The sequence below is a fragment of the Heterocephalus glaber genome, unplaced genomic scaffold (assembly GCF_053883595.1).
Source record: "Heterocephalus glaber isolate CG9 unplaced genomic scaffold, H.glaber_assembly_v1.0 deba00001465, whole genome shotgun sequence".
NCBI classification, from domain to species: Eukaryota; Metazoa; Chordata; class Mammalia; order Rodentia; family Bathyergidae; genus Heterocephalus; species Heterocephalus glaber.
Genome location: NW_028258312.1, coordinates 20,812,264 through 20,834,880, shown reverse-complemented (window position 1 = coordinate 20,834,880; position 22,617 = coordinate 20,812,264). Strand labels below are relative to the sequence as shown.

Sequence of the window (22,617 nt, the reverse complement as noted above, 5' to 3'; positions counted from 1 at the left end):
AAGTATTTTTATTAAAACTAAATAATTCTAACTTCTTTATTTTACTAGTTGAAAAGGTCCCAGCCTTTGTGCCAGACAATCTGACTGTTCTTATGCATATCGTGACCTTCCTAATGATGAGTTAGGTAAGATCAGTAGGCAGACAGTGACCTACAACACTGATCATGAGGAGATAGTTCCACTGCACTCACCAAAGTTCTTTCACAAAGATAAGAAACTGGACCTCTGTCTCAGGAGGTTACTATTTGAAATTTGAGAGACATCAGTAACCCTTCTCCCTTTGAATGCAGAAAGAATAAAAACAAGTCGATGACAGTAACATAGGAGGAAAAGAGATTGAAAAAGAATGAAGGAGTACATGAAAATAACTTCAAAGGAACCAAAATGTTAAGTCACAAGTTGTAAGATTCCATGTGGTGGTTGTTGTGTAGATCGTATTGGATAAAGCCCTGTCAATATGTCGAGGCAGGAGGAGATCATTTAATTCATGACCCAAAGTACTCTGTCTCAGGAGAAGTTGCAATCTTAGCAATGTATTATGGGCCTGTTATTAACTTTTCTTTTAAAATACATTAATAGAACTTCAGTAATCTCCTATGGTACAACCAGAAAGAATGGACTTTGATGAAATGCTATTTTGTGATGCACACTTTATCCTGTGGTTATTAATTGAGTCTACCTGGTCCACAATAATGAAATGTAAAAGGTTATTTATCCTGTAGTTTGATTTGATTTTTAAATAATTTTAAAACTAAATTAGTTAAGAATCAACAATAAAATAAAGTGAACATTACATTCTTGATTTTGAGGTTTATGTTGCATAGCTATGTGCATTTTAAAAACCCACAAATAATATAGAGTATTGCTTTGAAATTAATTAAGGAACTAAAACTCTTAGCCTACATACCATTAAGGTCTGCGTCTACACTGTGATTTTGCCTGGAAAGTCTTTTCATTTGATAATACTGCCCCATTGTACTCAATGGTGGCTTTGAATTTATCCATAAGTCGTTCCATACTGTCCTGCATTGTGCTGTTTTCACCCTCTGACCTCCAGGGACAAGCCCAGAGAGAAGACAAGCCATGCAGGCACTGTTTTGAGTGCTGAGTGAAATGAGGAGAATGTCATTAGTGAAAATCAAAGAAAGCAAAGAGCACTATTACACTCAGATGAGAGTAGGCAGCCAGTGCAGAAACAAAAGACTATCAAAAGTTAAGATGAAGGCCCTAGAGACATAGTGAAGCCAGGGGCACTCTCCAAAACACAAAATGTCAGTCAGCCATTACTGACCTGGCCAGTGCTTTAAGATATAGTGTATCTCAGTGTCTTCTAACCCGGCCCTTTAATCCCAGCTCCCAGACTCAACCCCAGACCCCTGTGTCAGAATCTCTGGAGTTTGGGACATAGGAAGCAGTATTTTTAAATTGAGCAGGATACTTCCAATCATAGAGCATCAAACTACTTCATAATCTTATGCATTATGTGATACTCAGTATCACATGTGCTTCTCTCTCGAATAACTTGTATTAATCCCATTATTGTGTCATATTTGTCTATCCTCTTTTTTTTCACTTTACCAGTCATTCAAACCTCACTTTTTAGGCCACCCATTGGATGTAGCCAATGTTGACTACCACTTGTATAAACACACACTCAGTGTGGATTATTTTCTTTTATTGGGAATTAAAAAGTAGTAATGAAAATCTCAAGTCTTTGCAATGATTGTTTGAAGGTTACCCTTTAAAGAGTCTTCATCATCTGGGTTTTTATGGCTTTTCTGCTGCTGCTCTTAATCCACTACTTGAAACTTGAAGATGTTTACTCCACTCCAATGCTTCCAATGTACTCATCCCTGTGGGTCTGTGGTCTGTTTTCCAGGCACAGATTCTTGCTCTTTCTCTACACACAGAAGCAGCAGTAAGAATACATAAAAACCAGCTTTTTGGTAGAAAGAGAATTTCTAAATTGAATATTACTCCCCAGCATAATCTCAGAAGGAAACTCCAGAAGAGCCACAATGTTACTTTTGTGCACTAACCAGTCAAACACTGTCCATGGCAGCTGCAGGCCGGTATGAGATTGTCAAGCCATATGAAAGTCTGCAGATGGGCACTCGGCCACAGAGAGACAAATAAGTCAGTGAACTGTAAGTGGCAGATACTATATGTCTAAATCCTGAATAAAGGCAAACCAAAAGAATGATTAATAATACCTGAAGAAAATGATACATCTTTACTGTAACAAAGTAAGAGCTAGTAACAATGAATTGTAAATAAGACATGCTTTGGTCTCACTTCCCCATCTTCACAAACCACAAGGCATTTATTCTTTTTCCTCTTGGAGCTCTTCAGTTTTTGCCTTTCTTGGATTTCAATCTGTTTATATTGTTTGTTTATTGTGTTTTTGGTACCAGGGATCGAACTCCAGAGCTTGCGCTTTTGAAGCAGGCGCTGGAACCACTGAGCTAAATCCCCGGCCCCTCAATCTGTTTATATTGTTCTTAAATTAAATCACTGAGCATCAAACTACTTCATAATTCTATGTATTATGTGATACTATAATGTCACATGTGCTTCTCTCTAGCATAACTTGTATTTATCTGACTATGTATTTAGTGCATTTTATATTTGTCTACTCACACCCCTCTTTCTCTCATTTTGCCAGTCATTCCAACCTCCCTGTTAGGTGACTCAGTGGGTATAAACCTGATCTTTAATGACTCCTCTCCTGACTTTTCAAGGTCATCTTAAATTATAAGTAGATCTTCCAAGGTTCTTGTTATTTCTCCCAACTAAGAGTCTTCCATGAAACTTTATGAGCATGTCTATATTTTATCATCCAAGCTACTGATAAAATGTTAAATATTACCACCCTAGACAGACCCCTGTAGAATATCATTTGATGTGTCCTTTTAGGTTGCCTTTGAAACATTAATAACTTCTCATTGAGTATGATCCTTGAACTAGTCAGTACCCAACTACCAGCCAGAGCTGTATTTCCCTAGATTAATAGTGCTATTTTAAATCTATATGCTACAACTGCAAGAAAGAAATTTTGTACTCTGCTTGCCTCTTCACAAAGACAGAATAGATTTTAATCATATCAGCTTAAAACTGACTGGTCAACATCTGCCAAACAATAACCCAGGATAATTTAGCACTATTCATAAATGTGATATTTTCGGAAAGCCATAAAAAGAACTCCCTATTAATAACTCTGACTGAAAAGGTCCATCATGGGCTGCTGTTCTCACCTCTTTGAACTTAATGACAACTCAAGTCAACACCCTCATTTTTTACCTGTTGCAGCTACTCAAGGGGCAGAAAACAGTGTTGTTGGAAAGGACTGTTGTCCAGGCTCCAAGAAGTCCAGACAAGGTCTCCAGAGACTCTCTATTTTTCCTCCAGATCCTTTTCCTGACATTAATGATGAAGCGGCTTTGTCTGTATCTCTGACTTGGTTAGCAATGCCTTAGTGACAGGGCAGCTCCAGATGCATTAGATCAGCAGCTGATGCCATCATCCGAATGTCTAACACTTACTTTAGGTGGGTGACACTTCTTAATATTCAGTCCTGTCGTCACAGTGCGGGCTTGTCCCACCACACACGGGGTTCTCTTTGTCATTATTACTGCGATTGTTAACATTTTTGTTTGTGACTTCTCTAAAGGACATTTTTTTTAAAAAAAAAATAATTATTTATAACCTTTAATGCCAGGAGAGCAGTATAGTATGCCTGGAAGAGTATGCATCACAGACTTCTTGTTTAAAAATGGTAATTAATTTTACAGTCAACAGTAGTGTGACACACTGTCTCTGACTAGACGGCCACCATGGCTTCCTGCCAGTCCTTTGGAAGAATATTAATTGACGTCCAGCACTAAGCCGCCTCTTCGCTGTGTTTCTGAATGAAACAGCATGCTTCAAATTAAACAAATCCATGCTAAACTCGCAAATTCAATATCAGGTTCAGCACTGTGTGTAATCACCAAGACACAGTTGGTTCATATCTTTATTTTTTCTGGTTCTTTTTTGTCCTCTTTGTCCTACTTCTGACTCTTCTAAAGTCCTTTCTTTGTTTTTCCTTAATTTTAACTCACAGCTTTTCTTATAACTTTTTGCAATATCTGGTCTCAGGGAAGGAATGGTTTTAGTAATAATATGGATGATGTGCTCATTAACTTGCCAAGGATGCTAGATTAAGTAGAACGGCCAGCATAGTTTTTAAGAAAAGATTAAAATTCAAAATGGCCTTGACAGGTGAGAGAATTGGGCACATAAACAGGATTTAGTTTCATGGGAGAAAGTACATGATCATCCACGCTGATGGTAGAAACACACAGCGCAACGGGAGGGTGGAAAGCGATGGTTAGTTACATGAGTGTGGGGTGGGAAGGGAAGGCTGTTTCTATACACCCCACAGCCAGCATAGTGGATTATCATGAGAGTCAAGCTGTAGAAATGGGACCATCACACGGCATGTGAAAAAATACAGGCTTTCACTTATTAACATCTGTTAGTTTTTTTTGAAAACTAAGATTTAGACTTCCACAGCTTACCTGATAGGATCACTGAAAAATATTAGAAAAGAAAAACCAGCATTTAAAATAAAGCTTCCTTGGCACAGGTATGCATGCTTTCTATGCTACCACACAAATCCGATGAAGAAGCTTATCCTATATTCATGTCCTGATTGAAAAGAAGCATGAGAGTCATCTGAAATCTGTGTGACTCTGTTTGGAGAGAATTCCTATGAATTACTTATTATATTACCTGAATATACTATTCACATGATAAATAGAATTTCAGATCTGGCAATGAATACTCCCCCCTTCATATGGCAGTGGAAGATTTTCTTTATTTAAAACATTATAGGCACTCTTTCTATTTAAAAGGGAAAATTGTAAGGATCTGAAGGATGCTCATTAAAATTCTCTCTCTCCCATGAGGAAAGAATCGATCCAACCTGAATACGAGAATAAAGATGGACAGATGGTGCCCCAAAGGTGAGAGCTAGCTCATGCCAATGACATGACTTGAACTCGGGTTTCTGTCCACCAGTTCAGGGCTCTTCCTGTAATACACTGTATTACACTGCCTCCTCAAGTCATGTCCTATTTTGAGGCATCCTTGTTTATCACAGATTTGTTTTACTCCCCCTTTTTTACAGTCTTTTACATTTCTTTTCTCATGTTCTCTCACTTATTTCCCAAAAGCCATTTGTTATGTAACAGATGCATATGTGTTCCTAATTATAAATATTCTACAGTAAGTGAATAAAATACGTAGAAATGAGAGGGAAAAGGCTATGGGGACTTTCCAACCTCAAAATGAAAAAGTTGCTTACTGGGGCAAAGTTCCCGATCAGAGGATGGCTGGGTCACAGATTCTAGTCTTGGATGGTGGGACCCCAGTTCGTCTGTTTTCCTCTAAATTATAGCTCTATCCAAAATTAGCATATTTGGTGTTACGGTGGATCACCTAGGGACAATCACTAGGGTAGAGTATAGCTATGTAATAATATTACAGTAAGCAAGAAGCTTAAAATCAAATTCATTATCAGGGAATTGAATCCAGGAAACATGGCTTCATTAAAACATATGGCTTTATAAATAACTACACATAAACCAAGTGCTTTGCCTTAGAGACTAATATATTTCAAAATTATTATCTACTTAAAATATTTTACCTAAAAGAATTCACAATTAGCTTTCAATATTTAAACAGTACATTAGAAATGGAATGCTTTTAAATGTCAGAAACAAAAGCTACTTCATGACAGTGTGAACATTTGCTAACACACACATACCGGCTTTTGAATTTAATACTAATACGGTGCACTATGTCTGTTTTGTCTTACTGACATAAGGGTTCAGATAAGAGATGATATAAACATATGGAATGTCAAATTGTGCTTAAACACTTTCCTGTTGGAGAGTACTGTCAAACTTAACTTTTACTAACTCAGAGAATCAAAGAGAAATACGGTGATGTTAGTGAACCTTTGAAAATCTTTTATTTTATCTCTTAATGCATGTTTAATATTTAACATTTATCTTATTACAGACAGCAATTGTGAAATGCTCGTGCTGTTTCTAAACAGTTTTAAAGTTCAGTGCACAGTCACAATTCAGAGGGGAGATTTCACACATTTATGAAAAATAAGCCATTTTTGCAGTAAAGTTGCAAAGTGTGAAAAAATTCTTGTTTTATCTGCCTTCCTTATCATGTTTATGAGTTATTTTGCCTGGAAGTAAATTGACAAGTTGTCAATGAACAATAGACAGTGCCCCAGCTAGGCTTTTCACAGGTTCAGATGCCTTTGGGCAAAAGGGCTAAATCTGTAGTTGCAATCTAGCATATGGAGCCCTGAAAAAAGTGGCAACAGGGTGAGAGACAGAGCCTGCAAAATGCATGCGCCCTTGCTCTGTAACCAATCTGCTCGGACCAGGCCACATTATGAATTCATGTACCATCGCCCCTGCCATCCTGGAATAGGGCTGCTGGCCTCCATCTACTAACGCATTTCTGTTCGGTCCCAGTGTACTTTGCTCCATTTTGTCACTTTAAACTGAGGATTTCCTCCAAGAAATTATGATTAAATATTCATCTTTGATAATAAAAGGTTACTTCCGCATTCTAAGTGATTCTCTTGGAAACTTTCCATACAATTCCTTAGGAAGGAAAACAATCTCAGTCCCTTTTTCAGGGGTTAAGGGTGGACTTTGACTTCCACCTTTGACTGCTGCAAATCAGAACTACTTTGTTATAACACCTCGTGTCTTCTCCTCCCATTTCATTTTTTTTCAGATGCTATTTTGAGCCTATTTCGGGTAATAGGCTTAGGGGAATAAATTACTAGAGGGGTAAGTGGGCTTTCAGTAGATGGCACTCTTTGTTCTGAATCAGCTCTATATTGTTTTGCCACATCCTTCAAAGGCCACTTGTTCTTTGAGGCTCCTCCCACCTAGCTGTTCCACCATCTAAAACACAGTTAAGGGTGTGGTTTGGGCTAAAACCTAGGGCTGGAATTTCTATCCCAAGAAACAAAGAGGATCAAAAAAGACACAGCTTCATGAGTAAGAGAACACTAAAAAAAACAAACTTAAATTTGAATGCAGAATGATCAAGACCAGGGCCAGTGGGGTATGGTGTTTGGAGTGACAGGGCTAAGAGTTTTAATGCAGTGATAGAATCAGAAAGTGTGCTTCAGGAAGTTGCCTTGTGACAGGTCCCGGGAGTTCACTGTGGAACCTAAAGTAGAATGCTGCAAGCCTTTACAGGACAGTCAGTCCATGGCATATATTTCTGCTCTCTAATGACATCTGCATTGTCACACAACCTTTTCCTGTCCTTATCTCCATATTTGTTAACAATTTTGGCTCCTGGTTTGTCCTCTTTTTATCTCTGGTCATCGCTGCATGTTACATCCACACCAAGAAGTAGGCGATCTCTTCAGTATTTGTAATCCTCTTCCCATAAAAGCTTCTACTCCAGGTGCTTATTTCCATTCCACAACAACTCAGTATCTTGGCTACCTCCAGGAACTTTTCCCCAGTTCTGAAATATGCTCTCTTTGGCCCACTGGGAGCTGAGACTCACTGCTGTTCCTCTCATCTACAAAGTGTTGTACTGCACATCACTAACCCAGGAAAAGGATCAAAATTGAAAGCTTAAAGTACTCTTTCCACTGAATACATATTGCTATCACCCATCATAAAGTTGAGAAATCACATGTCAAGCCATTGTAAGTGAGGGACCATCTGTTTAGTGGAAAAGAACATTCCTGGAACCAGGGAGACATGAACATAGCTATTGTCTTTTGCCACTTTGGATAATTTGCTGTCCCTAACATTGCTGACCCATAAAACAGGAACCCAATATGTAATAAAAACTCTGTTTATTGAGAAACTGCTACTCATTTAATGAGACAACACAGAAAAATTCTCTCTAGATCAGTCTCTTCCTATGTCTACTTCTTTTCCTCTTCTGTTTTATTCTTCCTACAAATACATGGTCAGGCCACTTCAACCTGATTCTGCTCCTGAGCTGCTAAAGACACCTGGTAAAATCTCCAAACTGTGCTGTTTATCTTGCAAATTTAGAAACACCTGCTAATTCTTCAGCACCCCAGGATAGTTACTGTATGTTGTTTCCTCGTCCTAGTCCTTATACCAGGTGATCCAATTCCTTCCTGTTCTCTTGCTTCCTCCTCCCCAACTCCCCAGAAGAAGATGGTTAGGCCTCATTCTTTTCAGACCCAATAGAGCCCATCAAGCGTCAACTACCTCCATCTCCATGCTCTTCCTCCTTAGATATGGCTCTACCATTACCCACCTTTACTATTCCACTTTTTGTTTAGCAGTGCTGTTCTACTTCTTTCCAAGGGCAGCTCCTTCTCCTTAGTTCTCTATACCATTCTTTAGCTATACAGAGTTGCTATGTAGAGCTCATAAATATTTTAATACACCCTCATTGCTATCTGGGACCAATATTAATGCACGAAGTAGGAAAAGCTTTGTCTCTTCTCGTCTTGAACTTAAACTTTGCTTTTGATTTCAACCTCTACCCTTTGACAGTTTTTGTAACAGTTTATAGAAAAGAAATGATTTATATTTTATTTCTTCCTCTTATCTTCCCTCCTGGGATTGGTGCTAATAAATAGGGAAATGCCCAGGAGGGAGTAAGACATCAAGCAAGGGAGACAACATTGGTCAAGAAAAACCTGTAAAATGAAATATGTACATAAGATAAGCAAAAGCTTAGTGTTAATCTACTTGAAAACAGATATACTCTGGTATGATGGTGAAATTAATTAAGACACAGAAAGCAAGTAGGATTATAAGAATATGTTCCTAATTATTTCAATCCTATTTCCCCATTAAAATGATGTTATCTAAGGTGGATAGGTTACAAAATAATCAAAAAGCTTATTTAATCTTTATGTCTAAAATACAAAAATGAACAATAATTTCAGTTGGGCCCTCAAAATGCTATCAAAGTCCCATCTGAGACCCCAGAAACCCACATTTATGGCATAGCTCCATAGGGCTGAGTGGGATCCCCTTTGTATGTGCCTATGCAAAAATAGCTTTGCAGAAATGTGAGGAAAAGATGACCAAACCTATGTCTTATGGCTATATTTATGATATACTGAAATACTCATATGTGCCTCATTTTTCTTTCTGTGTCTTTTCTGCTTTTCTGCCTTTGTGCATTTCCATTCCTCTTTTATTGCCTTTACTTTTCTCCATCTGCTCTTTTCTTTTTCTATCAACGTCACTTTCCTGTTACTTTCAGAGATTCCAAGAAAGACACAGTTAAGTGGGATCATATGGCTATCTCATTTTACAAATGAAGAAATTGCAACCCAAAAGGTTAACGGACTTGCTCACTCTCTCACAGTAGTTGAAAGCAGGACACCAGGCTGAATTGCAAGGCTCATGAAAGTCAACCTGGATTCTACCCTGGATGCCCACGGTCTCTGCCACTCCTATCCATCACAGCACAAACAGCATCAGAAGAAGACTGTCAGCACGTGAGAATAGAACCCTGAGAGGCTACAGCAGTGACAGGCTATGTGTCTCAGACATTTGGTGAGCTCTGTGACCTCCAGCACCAACCCATTCTGTCCTGTCATAAAAGGATCCGATTGCTCCAACCAAGCATGGTTACCATGATCCTGCTTACATACAACTTCCTCTTTATTAGCATCTCACAGCCAGACTCCCTTTCAAGTACCCTGCTCAATACTGCTAACACAGGGCCTCTCCTCATGCTCAGGACCCCTCTTCCTGCTCTTAATCCTCCATAACATGCATCAACTTGCAATAGAATATATAAATTATACATCCATTATGTATATTGGTTATGGTCTGTCTCTCCATGAAAGAATCTAAGCTCCATGAGGGGAAGGACATTTTGCTCTTTCATTTTTCAGTCTGTCTTATTCCAAGCACCTAGAACAGTGTGTGGTGTGCTGCAAGTGCTCAAAAATTGCTAAATAAATGAATCGAATGAACAGGCAAAATAAATGGCACAGATAATGTTTCTTTATGATTCCTAGAAACTCCAGAGTGTGACCACAACCTAAATAAATTTAATAGTTTGATAAATTGTCCAACTTCTCACCTCTGCTTTTCTGTGTGTATGTTATGTGTGAGAAAGAGAGAGGAGAGAGAGAGGGAGGGAGAGGGGAAGAGGGAGAGGGAGAGAGAGAGGGAGAGAGAGAGGGAGAGAGAGAGAGGGAGGGAGAGGGAGACAGAGGGAGAGAGAGAGAGGGAGAGAGACAGGGAATGGGAGGAGAGCTAAGGAGAATGAAGGTAAGAGAAAGGGGGTGAAAATTGATGGGGAGAGGGAGAGAGACAAATGAAAGGAGATATTAACAATAAAGCATTTATATTGAAAAATAAGGCAACTTCTAAATATTGTACTTTTAAATTTTGAATCATGAAAGATGGATTTTTTTTTTTTGGTGCAACTATTTTTAGTCCTCCTTGTCAGGATTTCTGATACAATTTCAAATCCCTGTCCAGAAACAACTGAGATTTCTTCTGTGGAAATGAAAAGATCATATTTCTTTCACTTTTATTGTTGATAGAGAAATATGTTGGAAAGAAGCCCAAGACTGAAGTATAAATGAGCTTCCTGTTTCTTACCCTCTGTGTCACAGAGAGAGCACCAGGGCAAGGCTTGGACTCCTTTGCTGGGGAGGGTTCCTTCTCCAGGACTCTAGTGGAGCACAGGGGAAGTTACATGGCCCATGGCTAGGAAAGCCCAGAGGAGCCAGGAGCCACAGGTGCACATGCTCAGTGGTCTTTCCTCAGTGCTGTGGGAGTGACTGGAAGCTTCCACCAAATACTTCCAAGGGGGGAAAAGTTCCTGTTTAATGGACCATAAATTGTGAGCTTCCTTATGACATTTCACTTGGTCACAAATTCTTTCTTTTTTTTTTTTTAATTCTTCTATTGGTATATTTTAGGTATAGAATACATTTATATTTATCATTGGGTGCTTGTACTGTACATGATGTATCTTAGTTCTTATTTTTTCCCCATTACCTGTGTGTCCTTCATCCCATCCACACTTTCCTATTTACATAGACTTCGTTTCCATTTGTTTTTTCTTTTCTCATAATTTTTCTGTTCCCTTCTTCGCTTTCCCCTTCCTCTCCCACCACTCCTACACCTTTGGACCTTTTCCTATTTCAAATTATCAATTATTTGTTTTAATCATTTTAATCCTTATAAACACTTTCAGTTTCTCACACAAGAGAAGCTATTCGGTATTTACACGTGTGTCTTATTTATTTCACTTAAGAATATGACTTCAATGTGCATCCATTTAGCTATAAATGATTCTAGTTTCTCATTCTTTATGGCTGAGTAGTACTCCATTTTACAAAAACAAACCACATCTTCTTTATCCAGTTTCCAGTTGATGGCCACTTGGGCTGTTTCCAAGCTTTAGCTATTACAAACTGTACCACTATAAACATGGGTGCACATATATCACTGTGGTAGGATTCTTTTAATTCTTTGGGGAAGATACCCAGCAGGGGAATAACTGGGTCAAATGGGACCTCTAGCTCTGGTTCTTTGAGGTATCTCCATACTGATTTTCACAGTGGTTGCACCAGTCTGCACTCCCACCAACAACAGAGAAGGGTTCCTTTCTCTCCACATCCCCACCATCATATGTTATTGGTTGATTCCTTGATAGCAGCCATTCTTTCTGGGGTGAGGTGGAATCTCAGTGTTGTTTACATCTGCATCTCTCGAATGACCAGTGATGTTGAACATTTTTTCATATATTTATTTTCTGCTTTTACTTCTTTGTCTGAGAAATGTCTGCTCATTTCAGATGCCTATTTTTGAATTGGGTCTTTGAATTTGGGGGGTTCTGATTTTTTTCAGTTCTTTATATATTCTAGATAGTAGTCCTTTGTCTGAAGTACAGCTGCTAAAAATATTTTTCCCACATTTTAGGTTGTCTATTAGCTCTGTTGATGGTTTCTCTGGCTGTGCAGAAGCTTTTTAATAAGATGAGATCCTAGGTGTTGATTCTCTGTGCTAGATCTCGTGCTACTGAGGTTTTGTTCATAAAGTCTTTTCCTATGCCAATATCTTCAAGAGTTTTACCTAACTTATCTTCCAGCAAGTTTAGTTTTTCTGTCTTAATGTTTAGATCTTTAATCCACTTTGATCTTAGTTTATGGCATGGTGATAAGTATGGGTCTCCTTTTAATCTTTGGCAGGTTGAAATCCAGTGTTTCCAACACCATTTATTAAATAGGCTATCTTTCCTCCAATGAGGGTGGTTGGCTCCTTTGTCAAAGATGAGGTGGCTGAGTATGTCTGAAGTTGTTTCTACCTCTTCTACTCTATTCTACTGATCCTCAGGACTATTTCTTTGCCAGTACCATGATGTTTTTATCACAGTAGCTTTGTAGTATAGTTTCAAGTTGGGGATTGTGATACCCCCAGCCATGTCTCTGTTGCCTAGAATTGCTTTTGCTATTCTAGGCCTCTTCTGGTTCCAAATGAAGTTTTGGTTTGTTTTCTCTAGTTCTGTGAAGTATATTGGTGGAATTATAATCAGGATTGCATTAAATCTAAATAGTAGTTTTGGAAGTATGCCCATTTTCACTATATTTGTTCTTCCTAACCAGAAACAAGGGATGTCTTTCGATTTGCTTATATCCTCCTCGATCTCCTTTTTCAGGGTGCTGTACTTTTCAGTGTAGAGATCTTTTGCTTCTTTTGTTAGGTTGATTCCAAGATATTTCATTTTGGGGGGATGTTATTGCAAATGGAATTGTTTCCCGGATTTCCCTCTCAATGAGTCCGCTATTTGTATAAAAGAAGGCTATTGGTTTTTGAGTGTTGACCTTATATCCAGCTACTCTACTGAATCTGTCAATTAGGTCTAGAAGACTTTTGACCAAATTTTTTGGGTCTTCTATGTAAAGTATCATATCATCAGCAAATAATGACATTTTCATTTCCTCCTTTCTTATCTTTATTCTTTTTATTTCTTTCTCTTTTCTAATTGCTGTGGCTAATGTTTCAAGAACTATATTGAACAGGAGTGGAGATAGTGGACATCCTTGTCTTCTTCCTGAATTTAGTGTGAAAGTTTTCAGTTTTTGACCATTTAGTATGATGTTGGCTGTTGGTTTTTCATAGATAGCCTTAATTAGGTTGAGATAAAGACCTTCTATTCCAATTTTCTGTAGGGTTTTTATCATGAATGGGTGTCAGATTTTCTCAAATGCCATTTCTGGATCTATTGAGATGATCATATGCTTTTTGTCCTTGACTCTGTTAATAGAGTGTATTACATTTATTGTTTTACGAACGTTGAAAAATCTTTGCATCCCTGGGATAAATCTGACTTGGTCAGGGTGTATGATCTTCTTGATGACCCTCTGTGTTCTGTTTGCGAGTATCTTCTTGAGGATTTTTGCATCTATGTTCTTTAGGGAGATTGGCCTATACTCCGGATTTGGGGTTGGGTCTTTCCCTGGTTTTGGAATCAAAGTAATACTTGCTTCCAGGAATGAATTTGGAAGCCTTGCTTCCCTTTCAATTTCCTTGATGAGTTTAAAGAGTAAAGGTGATAGTTCTTCTTTAAATGTCTTGTAGAATTCAGCAGTGAAGCCGTCAGGACCTGGGCTTTTCTTTGTTGGTAAATTTTTTATTACATTTTCAATTTCACTCATTGTAACTGGGGTGTTTAGAATTTCTATATCTTCTTCATTTAACTTTGGCAATTCGTATGTATATAAGAATCTGCCCATTTCTTCTGTGTTTTCAATTTTATTAGAGTACAGGTTCTCAAAGTAGGTATTGATGATCCTCTGGTTTTCTCCTGGGTCTGTTTTGACTTCATCTTTTTCATTCTTAATTGCATGGATTTGAGCCTTTTCTTTCCTTTTTTTGATAAGGTTGGCTAAAGCTTTATCGATTTTATTTATTCTTGCAAATAACGAACTCTTTGATTCATTAATTTTTTATATCATTCTCTTAGTCTCCATTGCATTGATTTCTGCTCTGATCTTTATAATTTCCTTTCTTGTATGAGCTTTGGGTTTGTTATGCTCTTCTTTTTTAGGAGCTTGAGGTTCTGCATTAGGTTATTTAACTGAGTTTTCTCTGTTTTCCTAATATGGGCATTCACTGCTATGAATTTCCCACATAGAACTGCTTTCATTGTGTCCCATAGAACCCTGTATGTTGTACTGGCATTATCATTTACTTGTAGAAACTAATTTCTTCTTTAATTTCCTCTGTGACCCATTGGTTGTTCAGGAGGGTGTTATTCAGTTTCCATGTGTTTGTGGAGGTTTTGCAATTTCTTATGTTATTGATTTCCAATTTTATTGAACTATGGTCTGATAATTTACAGGGAGTGGGGCTGGGGATTCAGCTCAGTGGTTTCACTGCCTGCTGTGCAAGTACAAGGACCTGAGTTCGATCCCTGGTACCCCCCCAAAAAAGAGAGAGATACAGGGGGTAACTTCAATTCTCTTACATTTACTTAGACTTGTCCTATGAGCTAGTATGTGGTCTATTTTGGAGAGAGACCCATGTGCAGCCAAAAGGAATGTGAATTCTGATTTTGTGGGTGGAACACTCTGTAAACACCTATTAAGTCCATTTGTCCAATAGCTTGGTTGAGTTCTAGAATTTCATTTTTAATTTTTTGTCTAGATGATCTGTCTATTTGTGATAGTGGGGTATTGAGGTCCCCCACTATAATTGTATTAGTGCTTAATTGGTTTTTCATGTCCATTAATATTTGTTTTGCATAGTGGGGGGCATTCATATTTGGTGCATATATATTAAGGATTGTCATCTCTTCCTCTTGGATTGTTCCCTTCACAAGGATGTAGTGACCATCTTTGTCTCTCTTAATTAGTTTTGGTTTGAAATCTACTTTGTCTCCAAATAAGATTAGATTGCTACCCCTGCTTTTTTCTGGGTTCCCGTCCCATGAAGAACTGTTTTCCATCCTTTTACTTTCAGTCTATGAATTTCCTTTTGAGTTATGTGTGTTTCTTGTATGCAGCATATTGCTGGATTTTGCTTCTAATCCATTCTGTTAGTCTATTTCTTTTGATTGGTGAATTGAGACCATTAACATTGAGAGTTATAATTGATAGATATTGACTCATCCTTGTCATGATGTTTTACTGTTGTTGGCTCTTTTACTTCTTATTTTTCCCCCTTTCCCTTTAGTGTCTTACCTTGCCTGGTGGCTTCGCTCTGTTGGGCCTCATGGAGTTGTGACCTTCATTGTCTTTTTCTAGGATATTGCTTAGAATTGTTTGGAGTGCTGGTTTGGTGTTCATGAAATTTCTCAGGTGTTCTTTGTCATGGAAGTATCTAATTTCCCCATCAATTTTGAAAGATAATTTTTGCAGGATACAACAGTCTATGTTGGAAGTTATTTTCTTTTAGGGCTTGAAATACTTGACTCCAGGCTATCCTTGATTTGAGGGTTTGTGTTGAGAAGTCTGCCGTGATTCTGATGGGCTTTCCTTTGCAGGTGATTTGTTTCTTTTCTCTAACTGCCTGTAGGATTTTGTTCTTCTGTTGTGTTTCTGGGATCTTGACTATTATATGTCTAGGTGTAGATTTTTTTTTTGATCATGGCTAGTTGGAGTCCTATATGCCTCAGTTATCTCTATGTCTAATTCTCCACCTCTGTCTGGGAAGTTTTCTACTATTACTTCTGTGAACAGTTTTTTATGTCAATTGCACATTCTCCTGTTTTTTCCTGGACTCCTATTAGTCTTATGTTGTTCTTCTTTGCATCTTCTAGCAGTGACTGGATTGATTTCTCCTAGTCCCTTACTATTTTTAAGAAATCTGTGTTTTCATCATTCTTAACCACAATCCTGTCTTCTATATCTGATATTCTGTCTTCAGATTCCCTTAATCTGTTCTGCATGCTTTCAGTGGAGTTTTTCATCTCCTGAATATCTGTTTGATCTGTTTTATGGATTCCATTTCTTTCCTATGTTGGGCATTCTCAGTTTCCAATTCTTAATTATGCTGGACATTCATGGCTTCTAGCATATTTCTTAGCTCATCTATTTTTTTATCTGTTTCTGTTCTAGAGCCTCTAATCATCTCTTTTACTCTGCTTGCCATCTCTGTAATTATCTGGGAGATTATTTCTGTTTTGAATTTTTCTAGAGCCTCATTCATCTGTTTTGTTACTTCCTGTGGTATCATTTCAGGGTGTCGAAGTGGTTGATTATCAGACTTTTCCACCTTGTTTACCCCAGAATTTGCCTTTTGTGGGGTCAAAGTCTGAGTTTGTGCCTTACTTAAATGTCTTGTCATTTTCCTTTTTGGTACTGTCCTTGGTTTAGTTCCTGCATTGATACTTTGAAGTTGCTTATTGTAAGTATCTTTGTTGATGTATTTATTTATTTATTTATTTATTATTTATTATTTTTTGGTACTGGGGATCGAACTTGGAACCTTGTGCTTGTGAGGCAGGCACCGGAACCACTGAGCTAAATCCCCAGCCCTGTTGATGTATTTAGAACACTTATGGAATGGTTGCTTCTCAGAGGTGTCTTCCAGATAGAGCTGGTCTTTAGGTTTTATGTCTCTAATGGCTCTGAGGCTGTCTCATTTTCATTATATCAGGAAGGACAACTGATTAGATCAATCACAACACCTTAGCCCAAGTAATACAATTAGCAACACAATAGCATCAAGAACCTCTTCGAAAATGACAATTAGTGGTAGTTATTAACCTATCACCTTTAACTGTGTAAATTAAATCAGAATCAAGGACCAACCTAACATATGTTCATAGTGAATAAACTCTTCAATGTAGCAACTTTACCCTTCTGAATGAGGAGTTAGAAGGAGTTGGGGAGGGAGGGATAGGTAGGTAGAAGGATAGGGGAAGGTTAGCAGTGAGGCCTGAGGACACAGGAAAGAGAAGGAAAGAGAAGAAAAGAAAAATAAAGAAGAAATACGAATTAGGGCCAGAACAGGAATATAAAGGGAGATGAAGTACAATGTGTGACAGCAAGGGAGTGAGGAAGAGAGAGACAGAAAGAAAAGATTAAAGAAAGAAAAAAGAGAAAAATAAAATTTTTGAAAAGTAGAAAAAGAGGAACAAATTAAAAATAAAAGCAAAGAAAATAGTGGTAATTTTAAAAATAACAAATAAAAAATAAAAATGAAGGGCCTCCTTAAGGGTATGTCTCTGCTTTCACTATAGACAATATGGGTAGCAGTGTGCAGTTATAAGTCAATGAGTCTCAGTAAGCCAGTCACAGACCTGTGAGATTCAGGCAGATTTCTGGCTTCAAGTCCCAAGTTGAGCTCCATGTCCTCCAAGTATGGTGGTCTGGTGTGCCTTTACTGCAGAGATTCTCTTCACGTTTCCAGTGGGCTTCAGTTTTCATCAGGAAGCCTGAGAGAGGCCCTCTCTCTCTCTCTCTCTCGTTCACTTCTGCAGCTCAGGACAGTGGCCTTTATGTCCCCTGTGCCTCTGCAGTGTGGAACCAGGTAGCTGCACAGCCAAGAGGCCAGAGGCGGTTGGGGGGGGGTCTGTTGTTGTAGGTGCCCACGCAACTCCACAGGCGGCTGGTGGGCCTGCCTGGGGGATCCTTATCAGCTCTTGGTCTCAAGGAGGTGTAGCCAGCCGGACACAGCAGGGCTCAGTCAGTCTTGGGTGCTCTGCCCGTGGCTCCACTGGAGGTCAGTGGGCCTGCCCCAGTCACAATTTCTTAAAAAAAAACAAAAAAATACCCTACAGTTATGAGGTGCTCAAGGTCATTTCAACAGTGGACCCAAAGCCATGTCTATGCTGACCCCTCTTGAATTACAAAAGGAGAAAACCAGAGCCAGAAATCATCTTTTTACAAATAGCCGGACAAACCTACTCAGGCCCACTCATGGAACAGTCAGCGGGCCATGCACATGAGAACAGATAATTGATACCCTTTTGCATAAATTCTAGAAGAAAATAAAGGTAAAATTCAGACATGGCATTACATGGAAAAGAAAAATAACTGTCATAAGTAGCAGGTGCAGAACTGTACGTGTTAAAGCAAGGATGAGAGACAAAAGTTTTATAAGAAATAGTTTGTAATCAAAATCCTCTTTGTTCTTCTAGAACATCTCTTTAAAAATTCCTGGATCACAGTTCCTTGGTGACTTTTACAAGAAAACAAGAGATCATTTGAGTCCACGGAATCTGACACATACAGTGCTCTTGGAAGTCTTTGGAAGATCAGACTCAACTCCAGAACCAAGGATTGCTGTGTGAATTCACTCATGGTGCCAACTTCTGTATAACGTTATTCTTTAGAAGAAAGTCACAGAAAAAATCAGCATCTCATGGAATTCTGAGTCTCAAGATAGGTCCAGTATTCACAATGGATCAGGGGGGAGGGGAATGGAGAAAATAAAAAGAAGGCAAAAAATGAGACTATCTAATAAAATGTATTGGATTCCAAAAAATGGCAATTTAGAATCACTTCAATAAGCATCAACTATTGTTTCATCTAACAACATATTTGTACAGGTGTGGTAAGTTGAATAATGACACCCATAGATGCCCATGTCCCAGTCAGTGGAACCTGTAAATTATTTTCTTACATGAGAATGAAGGTATATGTTTTGAATAGAGAGATTATTCTGGATTACTCAGGTGAATTTGATGTGATTACAAAAGTTCTTATAAGAGGAAATGAGAGATTGGAGAGGGAGGAAAAGTGATGCCCCTATGGAATCAAATATCCAGTGATGATGTCATGAGACATGGAATGTCTGTTGCCTCACAGTGATGGTGAACCTTTTAGAGATTTCAGTGATAACAAACAACCCACTGTGACACACTTGTCACTACTGGTAGAAGCTTGAAGAGACAAAGAATGAATTCTCCCCTGGAGCTTCCAGCAATGCCAACACCTTGACTGTAGACTTCTGCCATGAATTGTCAGAATAAATATGCACTATTTTAAGCCACTGTGTTTGTGGTACTTTATTATAACAGCAATAGGAAATTAATACAACAGGAAAATAAAATTTAATAGCATGCCTTTTTCTGGGAAGAAATTATCTCAGAAAACAATCCCTTTTGGGCAAGGAAAACCTGATACAAATTTAGGAATTATAAGGTATGAAGTTCATGCTTTGTGTTTTGCTTTTTTTAAAAAAAAAAAGGCAGTGTAGATTATACAAAGAATGAATACACAAATGAAGATACATCTGTGATTTCCTGGCCTTAGTTTATGAGTTTGAACACAGCACACTCTTTTTCAATCACCTCCCATCTCCCAGCGAAGCAGCTTTGAAGAGACATGTGAAATGTCTGCTTTACAGCCTTCCCCACTGGTAAGGTGGATATTTAGAGACTTTTACCTGAGCCTAATTTAAAGATCATATTTCACTTGATCAGAGCTCATACTCACATTTTTTCCAAAGAGAAATATGTATATGAATAATCTCAAATATGCCAGATCGATGGTTTAAATCATGTCTCCTTGTCATGCATTGAATCTCTCTAACCATATGACTCCTCTGTGCAACACGTGCAAACTAAACTCTTTGCATTGCAGGAAAGGTATTCACCCTGGGAAGAAGCAGTGTCCTTCGAAGGCCTTGCTGACTTGAAGAGCAAGTAATACAGATCTCCTTTTTTCGAAAATAATGTAGCTATATATGACAATTTGGGCTATATTGCGATTGAAATTGATTGCAGTGTTGCATACACGGTCTATCTTAATATTCCTGGGCTTAGAGGTTAGGCATGACAATCATGTAAATAATTAAGAAAGCCTCATACCACCACAGCTCAGCTTCTTTTTATGGTGGTCCTTTCTAAGGTAAATTTTCATATAGGCTTGAATGGACACAGGTATTATTGTAATTTTCTTTGTAGATTAAACACAGATTGGAGCAACTAAACTTGTAGTTTTCCGCAATATGCATTTCCTGGCCTTGGCTGACCCTTTTGTCAAGAGTTCCTGTTCATTGTATCTACATTAAGACCAGCTCTTCTAATTTCTGTGATGTGTGTGGTTTCATATCTTAGCGCTGGCTTTTGTTGGGACTGCTACAAAGTTCCAATGTAGAGAGACTGTATTGGGGGAATTCATCAGGAGCTCCAGATGGTGCACTCTTCTACTTCACCCAAGAAATCCCCAGGATCACGCTGCTCTGAAACCAGCAGCTGTGTCTACATCCTACACATACACATTTCTAAACAGTGATAATAAATATGTCAGTAACACAAAGAGAGTGAGCGACACTATCAGAGTTTACTTGAGCTCTACAGGATGTCAGGAATTCAGTGGTCTTTAAGAAGTTCAGATGGAAACATTTTAATAGCATGCATGTCAAAAAAATATGGATTGGTATCGATCTCCCCTGACATGTATCCATTTAATGAATTTACCAGCAATGCTTTCCTTGTTCGTGTTTTAAATTAAATTCTTTCTTTATTATCAGAAGATGTGAATAAATGGCTAAGAACAAAATAGTCAAAAAATGAATATGAATTCAACAGTTATTTGCTGATGCAAAATCAATTATGGATTCAGAAGAGAGATTAGTAAGTGTGCTAATTGTGTGAAAGTTAATTATATATTCTGAATCTTGTTTTCCTCATCTATAAAGTGGAAATAAAAATATAAAATTTATAAAATGTAAAGGATAAGTTAAACAATCCATATACAATGTTTGACACTACAGGTTCTGCAGAGAAAACTTGAAAAATCATAACAATTATTGCTTGCAATATTATTTGTAATACTATTATAAAATATTGACTCCACTGGATTGGCTTCCAAATAAGTTAGAAAAGTTATTTTGGTCATTTCCTGGAAAAGTTCAAGGATGAAAAGACCAGATTGGCTACAATGCTCTCAATGTTCTAAGCTCCTACAATCTTGCTGCACAGGTACCCTTAAGATATGACTCACGTTCTCATGCTTGTAAGATGTTTCTGGTCCCTCTACCTGACACTCCAATATCCTGACAGCATTTCAGGCATGAACAATAGAGAACTTCATGATGGTAAAGTTTACCTCCCTTTTAAAATGTTTTCCAAGTCCCAATGACTTCTGCGTATATCTATTGGTCAGAACCACATCACATGATCAGTATTTGCTTTTCTTTCATTTTATTGGTACACTGTAGATGTGCATAATGTATGTTCATCATAGGGAATTTGTATTTATACACATATGTCCTGATTCTTCTTTTTTCCCCAGTTCCCTCTCCTCCCTTCAACCTCTCTCTGCTTATTTAAAAACCTTTATTTCCATGTTTTCCTTCTATTCTCTTTTTTCTTTCCCCTTCCTTCTTTTCTCCCTCCCCCACCCCTTTTTCCCCTTCCCATTTGAACAGTTCTTCCTATTTCCCAATTCTATTATACATTTGGGTCCTTATTTACCCTTTTAATTTCTCACACCAGGGAAACAATGTGATATTTAAACATGTGTGTCTGATTTCTTTTAACTGAGCATATCTCCACCACCAACAAAACCTGGACTCTATTAGTTAAAAAAGGAAGGGGAGGAAGGAAGGAACGGGTGGAGAAGGAAGGGAGGAGAAGAACGCAATGACTGAATATTGGATAGGCAGTCAACCGCCATCCTCTTTGCGTCATATAACCAAGGGTAATAAAACTAGCAGAAATATAACAGAGAGCCAAAGTCCCCTTACATAAGTAACATTCTTCACTTGACTTCTGTCTAACTCAGAGAGTGCGACTGTCCATCCTGGTACATCAACTTGACTAAATTAAGAAACACCCAGAGAATTAGGGTGCACACTTCCAGGTGTGTCTAGGTGGGCCATGGAGGGTGACCCTGGGAATTATATGTGGCCCCTGACCCTGTCCTTTCTAACACTGTGTCCCTGCTCTGATGCCTTGGAGTTAGCCCACTCAGACTGAACCTTTCCTCCTTTAAACTGTGGGTATCAGGTAATTTGTCCCAGAAACAGGAAAGCTGACTTATACAGAGAATTTTATATATTTTTGTGATTTTCGTGATAATTGTTCCACCTCATTCAACTGACCCTTCCAGTGTGTTGGCGGCAAACACTGAGTACTACACCTTGGCCCTGTTTCTTTTCAGGTTTCCCAGAAGAAATTTAGTTAATGATATCTCACTGCAACTCTCTATTTATATTTGCTGCTCTTTGTAAAATATCTCCATTTGAGTTGCTTTAATTTAATGTGTCTAAATCAGTTTCTAATACTCTCTGTCAGACAATTACCAACATCCCCTTCATTAAAACAAATAGTGTGGCCTTTTATTTCTTGACTCTTGCAGTATTTCTAACTCTGTCTTTTGCTGTGTTTTTAAAATTTTTCACATAGTCTCTTATTGAGTCAGTAACCCTCAGCCTGATCAGAACACGTTCTTTTTTCCACTCCACTACTCCAGTATCAAGTTGAATGCCAAGTTCATCCATCCTCTTTCCTAAAGCTCTTCTAGTTATGCCTCTCTGCTTTCCCCACAGCCACTAGCCTATACCAGGCCACCATTCTATTTTTTTTTTAAACCACCAAAATGATGTTCTCCTTCTAAGAAGGCCTCCCCAGATCTCGGCGAATGAAATTCAG

The 22,617-nt window shown here is 38.2% G+C and overlaps 1 long non-coding RNA gene across 2 annotated transcripts in view; it reads right to left on the bottom strand.

Moving 5' to 3' along the window:
• Nucleotides 1-22,617, bottom strand: part of LOC101723422 (uncharacterized) — a 66,083-nt gene that overhangs the window by 40,566 nt on the left and 2,900 nt on the right. Inside the window, exon 3 of one of the 2 annotated variants that reach the window (XR_015438964.1) lies at nucleotides 17,314-17,763. This is a non-coding gene — a long non-coding RNA (uncharacterized LOC101723422). Of the gene's footprint in view, nucleotides 1-5,815; nucleotides 17,764-22,617 lie in introns of those variants that run through there. The other variant, XR_205111.3, reaches the window with a different exon arrangement.